Source organism: Physella acuta, unplaced genomic scaffold (assembly GCF_028476545.2).
Source record: "Physella acuta isolate Inbredline_101_S28 unplaced genomic scaffold, ASM2847654v3 ptg000955l, whole genome shotgun sequence".
Lineage (NCBI taxonomy): Eukaryota > Metazoa > Mollusca > Gastropoda > Physidae > Physella > Physella acuta.
In genome coordinates, this window is record NW_026732472.1 from 5,174 (window position 1) to 20,976 (window position 15,803).

Here is a 15,803-nt window from a genome sequence, read left to right on the forward strand (position 1 = left end):
TCTCCCCTAACCCCCCCCCCCCGTTACCTTTCTCTATACGCCTTGTCGGACCCCCACGCACTCCCTTTCCCAAATCTCCCTTTAACCTCAACAATTCTCTCCAAAACTCCCTATCGAAACCCTCAAACCCCCTCCTCAACCAGACCCCCATGTAACTCCACCTTCCGACCAGATTGTCTTCTAACCCCCCCCCCCTTCCACAAGATATCCCCATAAACCCCCTATCGGACCCTTCTAACACCCCGCTCCCGACCAAGCGACAAGCGACCATACCCACTCTAAACCCCCTTATCATACCCGCACTAAACTCCCATACCAGACCCCCTTTAAACCCCAGCCCAGACCCCCTCTACCCTATCTCTAATTCCCCACCACCCTCCATCCTTACCTGGGCCCACCCTCTAACCAACTTAACATCTCGCCAGAAGTGGACCACAGTGGACCAGAAGTGGACCACTGGCCTCCGTCTATTGATGAGTCAATACAATACTCCATAAGTCTGGTCAGAATTAAGGTCAAGTAAAGGCCATAGGAGGATGGTCTGCTGGTTTTTGATGATGGTGTGGACACGTATCTTAAGGAAAGATGGGGTTGTGGGAAGTATGAACGGAAGAGTTTTATTACTAGATGTATTGAGTTGGCTATGAGGAGTTTCATTCAGACATGAATTTTATGCTGTATAACGTATTGCATCGAAGTATTTTTTTTTTTGGGTGTATGTGGTTGACTATCAGAAATGCGTTAAAAAAATTAAAGTGCTTGACGTATTTGGAGGGTAGGTTGAAAACAAAAGCACATGGTTAGATGTAATTCGAGTGGTATCAATAGATCCAGTTGTTAAGAGAAGTATTGTAATCGAGATCAGAAATCTCATTGTTAGATATATTAAGAGAGTGATTCGATAATCCTTTTGTAGAGAGTTATTAGATACTCTTATTGTAGAGAGTGTGCTTAGATAATCTCTTTGATGTGCTTAGATAATCCCTTTGATTCAAGAGAGATGTGTTTGAAAAACTCTCTCTCTCTCTCTATCTTCACTCTCCCCTCTTTCTATCTTTTTCCCTCCCTTTCCCCATCTCTCATTTCCTTTCTTCTTCTTTCTCTTCAGCTCCCTCACCCTCTAACCTGTTTCTCTCCCCCTCTCCCTCTGTCTCTCCCTCCCACCTTCCTCTCCTTATCCCTTCCTCAAATCCCTATCCTTAGTACGACTAATCCTATTTATTTTTTAATGTTCTTTGGTCGCCAAGGATGAGTCTCAAGTCTTTTGGGATGTTTACATCACGTGGTAGTCCCATGACCTACATCGGGAGTGATGAGATTTATGACTCAGATATTTAATGAGTTTTGCCTTAAGATAGGAGAAAATGTTCCAGACTTAACCTTAGATCTCGCCACAGAGGCACTCGCGGGAAATCTAGTTTTGTTTCCTAGGGACTGAAGAATAGTGGTATGGGCTGGAGAGAGAGGGGAGAGAGAGGGGGGCAGGGGGGGGGGAGAGAGGAGAGGGGACAGAGACAGGGTGAGGGGACAGAGGGAGAGAGAGAGTGAGAGCGGAGAGAAGAAGAGGGAGGGAGACATTGAGGGGGAGGGGGGGGGGGAAAGGGAGAGAGAAAGGGGACAGAGCGAGGGATAGGGGTCAGAGGGAGAGAGAGACAGAAAGTGGAGGAAGAGAAAGAGAGGGAGGGACAGAGAGGGACAGATGGAGAAATAAAGAAAGAAAGGGAGAGGAGAGGGGAGGGAGAGAGAGGGACGGAGGGAGAGAGAGAAAGAAAGAAAGAGAGGGAAAAGAGATGGAGAGGAAAGATATGGAGAGAGAGAGAGAGAGAGGGATGGAGAGAGAGGCAGAGTGAGGGAGGGAGAGGAACCTTTCGATACTTGGGCTAAAAGTATTAAATCCTAGATGTTAAAACCCATTAGCGATATTACGCCCTTATTTAACTGTATCCGCTATACATTGTTGTAAAAGTCTTATTGGTTGCTAGATTATAACTAGACTATCCCAGCAAAATTACAGCAACTCATTGTAATAGTTTTATACTGAAGTTATAATAACAAAACAGCTAAAGTACATAGTTTATTGAGTGTAAACTTCAAAGTAACTGTCACGCATGACGTTGTTTAGTTATAGTTAATGATCTAATGACTAATACAATAATTCCCATTCAGACATGGCCGTCGATAGGTCAGATGAAGTAGAGTTAAACTGCATTATCGTCTTTCTAAAATCTTAATCACGTGACTTCCGTCACTCGGTGGACTGGGTGTGTCCTCGAGAATCGAGTCTGAGATCTGAACTCAAGAATGTCGGGTTATTGGTCGAATGATCTAACACACGACCATGCCGTCCTATAGTGAACAACATACTGGATGGATAGTATTTGGTCACGCTTATGCGTATTAGATTAAGATGACAAGAAATTAAATTATCGATTGAGCCATTAACATTTTTGACAGCTTTCTTTGATCTATAGAAATGGAAATTTTCTTTAATCAAATCAGATTTAAAACATCATGTGAAACGTTGATTAACCTACCCCTTCACTGTACAGTATTGTACATGAACAACTTTTCGACTTTTCAGTAAAATATCTGAATTTAACAGATGCTTTGTTTAACCCTCAAACACTTTCAAATAAAATTTAATAAATAACCATCCAGCTAAATAACAATAGAGTAGAGAGGTTCAGTGTGTAATTTTCTGGAAGAATAATGACTTTAGTTTCCAACACATAATCACTCAACGAAATAATAAGCTGGTTTCAAAACCAACCAAACAACGACTCACGAATTAGTTCAACCAAACCAAGCACCAACTTACGAATTAGTTCAACCAACAGCACCAACTCACGAATTAGTTCAACCAACTTACGTAAAAGTAACAACTTCCTTTTTGCTCCTATAGCTAACATGTCACAAATTTTAAACTTAGTTTCACTCAATGTAGCCAACCCCTCCCCCAATCTCCCCCCCCCCCCCCCCCCCCCCAATCCATCCCTTCACCGAAACTAACTTTATATTGATCAGCTGGTGAGGTAACACAATATTGTACCCCGACCCCCGACCCCCACCCCCAAACCTCATTGTATCGTCGGTCGAAGAGGAGAGAGGCGTAACCTGATCTTAAAGCCCGGAGCCACAATAACGATGAAAGCCTCTGTGATTCATCCATTACATTTTATACTGAACTGGTAGATCAGGGATCCTCACTCTTTTAGTACAACGTACCCCGAATTAAATTAACTATACATAGAGGAAATTTGTATTTCGGAGCCAAAACTTTAATATAATCAGTCACTATACAAGAAAACACATACCTCGTATGTGTATAAGAATGAACTAGCATCTTACTGTAAGGACACTAGAATGTAAAGTTTGAGAACCGCTATATGAGTGCTCTTCTTTGTTATTAGTACTGTCTACCTTATAATTCAAAAAAATTTCCCCGATATTTTCTTCCCTTTATTCGAATTTTTCTTTGAGCTTATAAGTAAATGAGATCCACTATATACAATAATATATTTTCAAAAATCACATACTGGTGAAGAAGTTTCAAGAAGGACAATCCACATACCACTGGAGAAAAGAACTCATTTCTAAGAAAAAATGCAGACATGGCTAATAAAAAAAAAACAGATTGCAGAAAATCCCTAATGTATATGGCTGCAAGGACAATGCATTACCAACGGGATAACATTAATGTATTTTAAATAACACTGACAGTATGGCGCTGTAGAAAAGGGAATGGGGCTATTTCCAATCAGATTAATTCACTTAGGTCGTCTTGCTAGAAGTTGACGGGGGTGGGAGGGGGGCTGGGGGGAATCGACCAAATATTTTTTTGGAGTGAGTGCCCCTGCTTTAGGTCACGCCTATATAATAAAATATTGCTAAATCTGGTCACACGATAGTCAATGGGGGGGGGGGGGGCGGCAGACTGGAACCAAGTTTTAAAGTAGTTTGGTTGAGGTGAGGACGTCATCACAAGAAATGGGCAGTATACATACATTCACGCACGCATATATTTACACACATCAACAAATAAATACATAAATTATATATATATATATATATATATATATATATATATATATATATATATATATATATATATATATATATATATATATATATATATATATATACATATACATATATATATATATATATATATATATATATATATATATATATATATATATATATATATGTGTGTGTGTGTGTGTGTGTGTGTGTGCATGTTTGTATTTGGTTAAATAATCTGTATTGGATGGATAAAATTAAAATAAAATAACTTAAAGTGACGTCATTAATCCCTTCGGCATTATTTAAATAAGTCTTTTTTGTGTGGCCACAATGGTAAGTAAAGGGCAAGCAGAAAGTAAATACAGAGGAGTATAGAGTTGACCATTCTGTCTTTTCACATACCGTAGTGATAGAAACTGACGAACTCTACTTCATCTGCTTTACTGATCAGTCGGTCTTAAAGGCTATTACATCTAAAATGTACTTTCTAGTTTAAAGATAAATTGGTAATACCATAATGACCATCACACCTTTTTATGATGTTGTCAAGTGCATATGATCGTACAGTAATGACATTGTTACCATTTCAAAAATGAAATTCCCTGTTTCTTTATTACCAATACACACATTGCAGATGTAAAACTAACAAAGTACTTACAGTAAAATGTTGGGGGAAAGTTCTTTTTCCTAATTTCAGCAAGTCACACTGTGGCTCCCAGGGGAGGGGGCTGTGACGACATCCGGGGTAATAGCGCCCCCTACAATTACAACACGAGGAATAACTCTTCATTTATAATTCATGTCATTTGTAGCCTGAATTTGCCCTTTTAAAAACCGCTCACCATTTAGCACTAGGCAGCTAGTTACTCACTCTAGCCGTTCAAATGTTATCTTAAAATTGTAAATCAATCGTTTTAAATTATTAAATCGCATTTTTTTCATTCGGTTAACCATAATTGATTTGAAATGATTAAGGGTGGCCTTAATTAGTTTATAATGAATTAGATGGAAACATCGAACATTGAATTAATAATTAATACAAAATATTAGAACGGGAAATACGAAGACTACACAACCAAAACAAACTTGTAACCAGAAATTAAAGAATTACTTTGCGATCAGATAGATGAAGTAGAGTGTATCTTCTTGAGGAGCCCTTAACTTTCTCAGACTTTGTATATCAGTTTTGACTTGTGAGTCAGAATTCAGGAGCCTTGATGCCCGAATACTATGTCCTAATAACACAATTAAAATTTGTAAGTCTTTAGTCCAGTCGGTATTTTGTCCAGTCGGCATTTTGTTCAGTCGGCATTTTCTCCAGTCGGCATTTTGTTCAGTCGGCATTTTTCCAGTCGGTATTTTTGTCCAGTCGGCTTTCTGTATATTTCAACGTTTCTCCAGGATGAAATTTTTCTTTGTGTCACAAATCTGTTCAAGGGCACACGGACATTTCCAGAAGACCTAACGCCACGCCCACCAGTACGTCATCACCATACGATGTAAGACAAGTAAGACAACGATACAAAAACACGTAAACAACAATAACCGCCTTTTTTCAAGACCCCCCACAATATGGTCTCCAAGTTTTACTGCAACGCTTGGGGTTTATTTGTCTGTCTTTGAACGTTTGGAGTTTGTGAGTCTGTCTTTGAACCAGAATGCATGTTTGAACCCAGAAAACACTTGCCATTGTTTCTTCTCTACCCAATCGCCAAAAACTGTTTTAGTCACTTGGACTTTGACCCCAGACGCTGCTCTATGTGCTGACATCCCTTGCTTACAGTCCGTACAACTAAGGGTTTAGAGAGAACCACCGATTGTCTTCTCTTTCTCTATGTCATGTTGTTTTATCCTTCACGGGTTGTACACATGGTATTCTATCCTCTTTAGACCTAGCGATCCGTTGCGCAGGTGAAGAAGAGTTTGTTCCTTGACCTTGGCATATAGTGTGTTTAGCACTCTGCCCTGTCGCCTTTATTTTCCCCATCGTGTCAGAAACAGAGCCGGGTGTACTCAAGGACATTCTACAGTCATGAGTCCAAACTGAGATTCGAACTCGAGACCTTCGGGCCAGCATCCAAACGCTCTACTATTCGGCCACACCGTCTCTTGAATGCTTGTACACTTGAAATTTACCCAGAAGGATCGTAACGTGATATTTTAACGTGATCTCTTTCAAACTTTGCGTATAAGTGTAGGTCCATAAGTGTAGAATATATAAGTGTAGAATTTTAATCTTGTAAGAAGTTATACTTGTTTTACTCTACCACCTTCACCCCTTACAATTCTTATGTCCTACGACTTATGACCCTACCACGCTTATGTCTTATCACACTCATGTCCTACCACCCTCATGTCCTACCACCCTCATGTCCTACCACCAACACACGTGCAACACTCCACCAACGCCCGTGCAACACTCCACCAACACACGTTCAACACTCCAGCAACACACGTTCAACACTCCAGCAACACACGTTCAACACTCCACCAACACACGTTCAACACTCCACCAACACTCCACCAACACTCCACCAACACTCCACCAACACTCCACCAACACTCCACCAACACTCCACCAACACTCCACCAACGCCCGTTCAACACTCCAGCAACACACGTGCAACACTCCACCAACGCCCGTTCAACACTCCAGCAACACACGTTCAACACTCTACCAACACACGTTCAACACTCCACCAACGCCCGTGCAACACTCCACCAACACACGTTCAACACTCCAGCAACACACGTTCAACACTCCAGCAACACACGTTCAACATTCCACCAACACACGTTCAACACTCCACCAACACTCCACCAACACTCCAACAACACTCCACCAACACTCCACCAACACTCCACCAACACTCCACCAACACTCCACCAACACTCCACCAACACTCCACCAACACTCCACCAACGCCCGTGCAACACTCAACCAACACTCCACCAACGCCCGTGCAACACTCCACCAACGCCCGTGCAACACTCCAGCAACACACGTTCAACACTCCACCAACACTCCACCAACACACGTTTAACACTCCACCAACACTCCACCAACACTCCACAAACATTCCACCAACACTCCACCAACACTCCACCAACACTCCACCAACACACGTTCAACAATCTAGCAACACACGTTCAACACTCCACCAACACACGTTCAACACTCCACCAACACTCCACCAACACTCCATCAACACTCCACCAACACTCCACCAACACTCCACCAACACACGTTCAACACTCCACCAACACTCCACCAACACTCCACCAACACTCCACCAACACTCCACCAACACTACACCAACACTCCACCAACACTCCACCAACACTCCACCAACACTCCACCAACACTCCACCAACACTCCACCAACACTCCACCAACACTCCACCAACACTCCACCAACACTCCACCAACGCCCGTTCAACACTCCAGCAACACACGTGCAACACTCCACCAACGCCCGTTCAACACTCCAGCAACACACGTTCAACACTCTACCAACACACGTTCAACACTCCACCAACGCCCGTGCAACACTCCACCAACACACGTTCAACACTCCAGCAACACACGTTCAACACTCCAGCAACACACGTTCAACATTCCACCAACACACGTTCAACACTCCACCAACACTCCACCAACACTCCAACAACACTCCACCAACACTCCACCAACACTCCACCAACACTCCACCAACACTCCACCAACACTCCACCAACACTCCACCAACACTCCACCAACGCCCGTGCAACACTCAACCAACACTCCACCAACGCCCGTGCAACACTCCAGCAACACACGTTCAACACTCCACCAACACTCCACCAACACACGTTTAACACTCCACCAACACTCCACCAACACTCCACAAACATTCCACCAACACTCCACCAACACTCCACCAACACTCCACCAACACACGTTCAACAATCTAGCAACACACGTTCAACACTCCACCAACACACGTTCAACACTCCACCAACACTCCACCAACACTCCATCAACACTCCACCAACACTCCACCAACACTCCACCAACACACGTTCAACACTCCACCAACACTCCACCAACACTCCACCAACACTCCACCAACACTCCACCAACACTACACCAACACTCCACCAACACTCCACCAACACTCCACCAACACTCCACCAACACTCAACCAACACTCCACCAACGCCCGTGCAACACTCCACCAACGCTCGTGCAACACTCCAGCAACACACGTTCAACACTCCACCAACACTCCACCAACACTCCACCAACACACGTTCAACACTCCACCAACACTCCACCAACACTCCACCAACACTCCAGCAACACTCCAGCAACACTGCACCAACACTCCACCAACACTCTACCGAAACTCCACCAACACTCCACCAACACTCCACCAACACTCCACCAACACTCCACCAACACTCCACCAACACTCCACCAACACTCCACCAACACTCCACCAACACTCCACCAACACTCCACCAACACTCCACCAACACACGTTCAACACTGCACCAACACTCCACCAACACTCCACCAACACTCCACCAACACTCCACCAACACTCCACCAACACTCCACCAACACTCCACCAACACACGTTCAACACTCCACCAACACTCCACCAACACTCCACCAACACTCCACCAATACTCCACCAACACTCCACCAACACTCCACCAACACTCCACCAACACTCCACCAACACTCCACCAACACTCCACCAACACTCCACCAACACTCCACCAACACTCCACCAACACTCCACCAACACTCCACCAACACACGTTCAACACTCCAACAACACTCCACCAACACTCCACCAACACTCCACCAACACTCCACCAACACTCCACCAACACTCCACCAACACTCCACCAACACTCCACCAACACTCCACCAACACTCCACCAACACTCCACCAACACTCCACCAACACTCCACCAACACTCCACCAACACTCCACCAACACTCCACCAACACTCCACCAACACTCCACCAACACTCCACCAACACTCCACCAACACTCCACCAACACTCCACCAACACTCCACCAACACTCCACCAACACACGTTCAACACTCCACCAACACTCCACCAACACTCCACCAACACTCCACCAACACTCCACCAACACTCCACCAACACTCCACCAACACTCCACCAACACTCCACCAACACTCCATCAACACACGTTCAACACTCCACCAACACTCCACCAACACTCCACCAACACACGTTCAACACTCCACCAACACTCCACCAACACTCCACCAACACTCCACCAACACTCCACCAACACTCCACCAACACTCCACCAACACTCCACCAACACTCCACCAACACTCCACCAACACTCCACCAACACTCCACCAACACTCCACCAACACTCCACCAACACTCCACCAACACTCCACCAACACTCCACCAACACTCCACCAACACTCCACCAACACACGTTCAACACTCCACCAACACTCCACCAACACTCCAACAACACTCCACCAACACTCCACCAACACTCCACCAACACTCCACCAACACTCCACCAACACTCCACCAACACTCCACCAACACACGTTCAACACTCCACCAACACTCCAACAACACTCCACCAACACTCCACCAACACTCCACCAACACTCCACCAACACTCCACCAACACTCCACCAACACACGTTCAACACTCCACCAACACTCCAACAACACTCCACCAACACTCCACCAACACTCCACCAACACTCCACCAACACTCCGCCAACACTCCACCAACACTCCACCAACACTCCACCAACACACGTTCAACACTCCACCAACACTCCACCAACACTCCACCAACACACGTTCAACACTCCACCAACACTCCAACAACACTCCAGCAACACTCCAGCAACACTCCACCAACACTCCACCAACACTCCACCAACACTCCATCAACACTCCACCAACACTCCACCAACACTCCACCAACACTCCACCAACACTCCACCAACACTCCACCAACACTCCACCAACACTCCACCAACACTCCACCAACACTCCACCAACACACGTTCAACACTCCACCAACACTCCACCAACACTCCACCAACACTCCACCAACACTCCACCAACACTCCACCAACACTCCACCAACACTCCACCAACACTCCACCAACACTCCACCAACACTCCACCAACACACGTTCAACACTCCACCAACACTCCACCAACACTCCACCAACACTCCACCAACACTCCACCAACACTCCACCAACACTCCACCAACACTCCACCAACACTCCACCAACACTCCACCAACACTCCACCAACACACGTTCAACACTCCACCAACACACGTTCAACACTCCACCAACACTCCACCAACACTCCACCAACACTCCACCAACACTCCACCAACACTCCACCAACACACGTTCAACACTCCAGCAACACTCCACCAACACTCCACCAACACACGTTTAACACACGTTCAACACTCCACCAACACTCCACCAACACTCCACCAACACTCCACCAACACTCCACCAACACTCCACCAACACTCCACCAACACACGTTCAACACTCCAGCAACGCTCCACCAACACTCCACCAACACACGTTCAACACTCCACCAACACTCCACCAACACTCCACCAACACTCCACCAACACTCCACCAACACTCCACCAACACACGTTCAACACTCCACCAACACTCCACCAACACTCCACCAACACTCCACCAATACTCCACCAACACTCCACCAACACTCCACCAACACTCCACCAACACTCCACCAACACTCCACTAACACTCCACCAACACACGTTCAACACTCCACCAACACTCCACCAACACTCCACCAACACTCCACCAACACTCCACCAACACTCCACCAACACTCCACCAACACTCCACCAACACTCCACCAACACTCCACCAACACTCCACCAACACTCCACCAACACTCCACCAACACTCCACCAACACTCCACCAACACTCCACCAACACTCCACCAACACTCCACCAACACTCCACCAACACTCCACCAACACTCCACCAACACTCCACCAACACACGTTCAACACTCCACCAACACTCCACCAACACTCCACCAACACTCCACCAACACTCCGCCAACACTCCACCAACACACGTTCAACACTCCACCAACACTCCACCAACACTCCACCAACACACGTTCAACACTCCACCAACACTCCAACAACACTCCACCAACACTCCACCAACACTCCACCAACACTCCACCAACACTCCACCAACACTCCACCAACACTCCACCAACACTCCACCAACACTCCACCAACACTCCACCAACACTCCACCAACACTCCACCAACACTCCACCAACACTCCACCAACACTCCACCAACACTCCACCAACACTCCACCAACACTCCACCAACACACGTTCAACACTCCAGCAACACTCCACCAACACTCCACCAACACACGTTCAACACTCCACCAACACTCCAAGAAACACTCCACCAACACTCCACCAACACTCCACCAACACTCCACCAACACTCCACCAACACTCCACCAACACTCCACCAACACTCCACCAACACTCCACCAACACTCCACCAACACACGTTTAACACACGTTCAACACTCCACCAACACTCCACCAACACTCCACCAACACTCCACCAACACTCCACCAACACTCCACCAACACACGTTCAACACTCCAGCAACACTCCACCAACACTCCACCAACACACGTTCAACACTCCAGCAACACTCCAGCAACACTCCACCAACACACAACATTGTTGATTGACAGGTCAACTTCTCCAGATCCCATTTTTCCCATCTTCTGCGCATCATCCATGTTCGTTTTTTTTTGCCCTCATTACAATCCACCCCTCTCTCCACCCTCTCTCCAACCTCTCTCCACCCTCTCTCTACCCTCTCTCTTCACTCTCCCTCTCTCCTCCCCTCACCTTTATTTGTTTTCTATGGGCCAATTTTTTACTATTATCTCCATCTATATTTTTTTCATTATGTTATCAGTTACGCTACTTTAAGAAAGAAACTTAATTAAAATCATTTTTAATTAGCACCATCTTTGGCCTGTCATCGGGTATTGGCTATCTAAGTTAATGAACGTATCTTTAGTTTGTCAAAGTTGAGTCGAAGTTATAAAGTTATATTAGAAGGAATATTTGGTTGTGAGAATTGAATAGTCTACTAGCAGAATTACATATTTCACTGTGTTGTCTATGTTATTTTAAATCGAAATTTGATTTAGCAGTTTAATTTTATTTAATATTTTACTTATTGTGTTCTAACGTAATAGGGTTTGTTTTGAATTTTTTTCTCAATGAAACGGATATGCCTAGTTGGATTGAGGCATTTGGGATGGGGAGGGTGGCATTTGAGGTGGGGAGGATGGCATTTGGGTTGGGGGGATGGCATTTGGGGTGGGGAGGATGGCATTTGGGGTGGGGAGGATGGCATTTGGGTGGGGAGGATGGCATTTGGGGTGGGGAGGATGGCATTTGGGGTGGGGAGGATGGCATTTGGGTGGGGAGGATGGCATTTGGGGTGGGGAGGGTGGAAGGGGTGGAGAGGGTGGCATTTGGGTGGGGAGGATGGCATTTGGGGTGGGGAGGGTGGAAGGGGTGGGACTGTAGTAACAGGCAAGCCAGGGCTCTGTAAAATTACGATGCAGTATCGTATCGAATTACTTTTTTTTCTCACGGAATAGTTATTAGGGTCAGGGTTTTGATGGGGGCCAGTCTAGACTAGGGTCGTTTGGATACGGATTCGTCTAGACTAGAGTTAAAAATAGATTAAGGATTAGATGCATGGTCCAAGTTAAAACTGGGATTAAGGTAGAAATACTTTAAAACTACGGCTTCGAATATGCCCTGGTGATACCTTAATGCATATCATTTTGATACTCGATTACATCAAGATTTAGGATTAGGGTCAAGGTCAAAGCTAGCCTTACGGCCAAGGTTACGTTTAATGTGGTAGTGATGCTAGCAAAGAAATTCCTTCACAACTGCATGCGAGAGTTTAAGTAAATGTAAAACAAATTGATGCCTAAAATGGGTTAAAGAGAAAGTAATGGAGAAATATGGATATCGATATCGGACACTTTTTTTTTCTTTCTGCTTCAGGATATAACGGCCAGAGTTGATACACAGTTTGAAATAGAAGGGAATTAACTCGCTGTCATGACCAAATATACCAGGTGAGTTGTAAATAGCTGGGTTATAAATAGGTGGGTTGTAAATAGCAAGGTTGTAAATATGTAGGTTGTTAATAGGTGGATTTTAAAAATGTTGGTTATAAATAACTCGGTTGTAAAAAGCTGAGTTATAAATAGCTGACTTTTAAACAGCTGAATGGCACAGAGATGAGTTGTAAATAGGTGGGTTGTAAATAGCAGCTGGGTTGAAAATAGGTTGGTTATGAAAAAAATGGTTCTTAATAGAAGTTTATACATAGGTGGTTGTAAAAAAAATTTTAAATTTAAAAAAATAAAAAAAAAAGATAATAAAATAAGTGGTTGTAAATAGGGGGCTGTAAACAGTTTGGTTGTAGCGGCTTTTAAAATACCTATACTGTAAGTAGATATGTTGTAAATAGGGGGTTGTGGCGGCTTTTAAAATACCTGTGTTGTAAATAGATGGATTGTAAATAGCTGGGTTGTAAATAGCTGACTTTTAAACAGCTGACTGGCACAGAGATGAGTTGTAAATTGCCGAGTTTGCCGAGAAAATAAACAACAGGGCACGCGCTTCAAGTTTGCCTAGCATGTTGTATTTTAACACGAGCGCCTAAGTGATCCAACATGCACGCATGTCCCACAAAACATGGATCAATACGAAAAATCCAGACCGACTAGTAAACTTGAGAGAGGAAAAAAAATGTATGCTTCATCGGATTTTCCCCATTTTACACGACACCCCCCCCCCCACCCCCACGTCACCCCCCTCTCAACCACTACCCCCAAACTCGTTAAAACTTATCTGATTGGCTGCGGCGGTAATGGCGAGAGAAAAGATTGCATCACAAATCTGGTGTTTCTGATGAAGATGTGTTGAATAAATAAATCGTTTTGGAACATTGTGGCTAAAAGATTGGCTAGCGTAACGTCACGTGTGTTTGGTCTATAAATAAAAGCCGCCATTACGGCTGTGTCGGGCTCATCTGTGTGACGTGGGAGCCCAGGATAGAATGATACATGTACATCGTTTTATCAGCTCGTTTATAACGCTCAATGGTATCTGTGATAAGTTTATATTAGAAGGAGTTGATCTGTTAAGTCTTTGAAGTTTGATACGAGCTGTGGATATTGAACAGAATTAATTAATAATATAAGAAAAACAGTGACGGGTTAAAGATTGTATTAAGGTTGAAGTTCAGGGTAAGGATTGGTGCCAAAAGTTGAACCTTGGCAAGAGATAGATTTAATTTCCCTTGGAGAAATAAAATATCTAATTGTTTTTATCGCGGTGGATATCTTTTGAGATGTCTTAAGCAGGTGAGGCGACCGTCTGAGATGATGACAGGGACCGGGGACGGGGGGGGGGGGGGGCGAATACATGATCCACCTATCTAGATCAGGGTTTGTTTCAGGCTGTTTACTCCGGGGTGGGGGCATTTGAAACTTCGGGGTAAAGTTCCTTCTAGAACCTGATTTTCAATGTGGTAGGTGAAGCAGAGTTCACCTGTTTCTGTGACCACGGCATATGAATGGGTACTGTGGTCAGCACTATGCCCAACCGTCTATCCTTTCCCTAACGCGAGTAAGTTACCCATCAGAGCTGGTTGGACTCAGGGACGTTGTACTCACTTAAACCCGGATTCGAACTCGTGGTTTTCGAGTTAGCTGTCTAGCGCTCTACAGCGATGCCACGACGTCAACTTGGGAGAGGGTCAGTTAAATGAATAGTTAAAGTATATATATATATATATATATATATATATATATATATATATATATATATATATATATATATATATATATATGTTGCATTTAATACCCTTTGTCTTCGAATGGAAATGGACTTTTGTTCTGGAGGGTATGTGCAGCGCTCTCCCCACCCCGGAGAAAGCACTGGTTATAAGGGTGCCCAGAGACCCAAATACAAGGAGAAAAAGAAGATTACCTTAGTTATTTCAGTTCTCGGGATCATCAACAATACTCTGTCTTAAATAGATACAGGAATTTGGTAGCACAAGCAGGTCACGTCTTGTGGTAAGAACTTTGTGTATGGACAAGGTCGATAGAAGTCACCAAGTCGTTTGAGGTAATCAGACCAATCAAGCGTAGCGTAGAGTCGAATCCAACCTTTCAAGACCAGATGTACCTCACTCGGTTCAGTTGTTGTGTGACTCAATCGGATGTAGCTCACGTGTAAGACCACGTTAAAGATCACGCGAAAGATCACGTTCCCCACACGCCGTGTGATCACGGAGACCACACAAACGGTACCCCGGCGCCCCAGCAGGCAGGGGGTGATGGGTGTCGTGTGTCGAAAGCTGGAGGGGATTTTAAACAAAGGGGAGGTCACCCCCGTGCTAAATGACGCAAAACATCTTGGCTTCTATTCCTCGAAAATTCTCTCCCTTCTCACGGAATGTGGAATACGTCCTAAAATTAACCACAAGTGGTTCAAAGGGGGTGGTATTCCCGTAAACTTTCGACGCGGGGTTTCACTAAACGAAAGTTACCTCTGTAATTAATTGACGGCATTTGCGGTTCCAATTTATAGAAATGGCATTT

At 44.8% G+C, this 15,803-nt stretch overlaps 1 protein-coding gene across 2 annotated transcripts in view; it reads left to right on the forward strand.

Moving 5' to 3' along the window:
- Positions 1-13,186: 13,186 nt before the first annotated feature.
- The window catches only part of LOC131953814 (lachesin-like), a 98,375-nt gene continuing 95,758 nt past the window's right edge, over positions 13,187-15,803 (forward strand). For both annotated transcript variants that reach the window (XM_059317187.1, XM_059317188.1), the window contains exon 1: positions 13,187-13,262. The gene's annotated coding sequence lies outside the window, so the exon portion shown is untranslated. The remainder of the gene's footprint in view (positions 13,263-15,803) is intronic.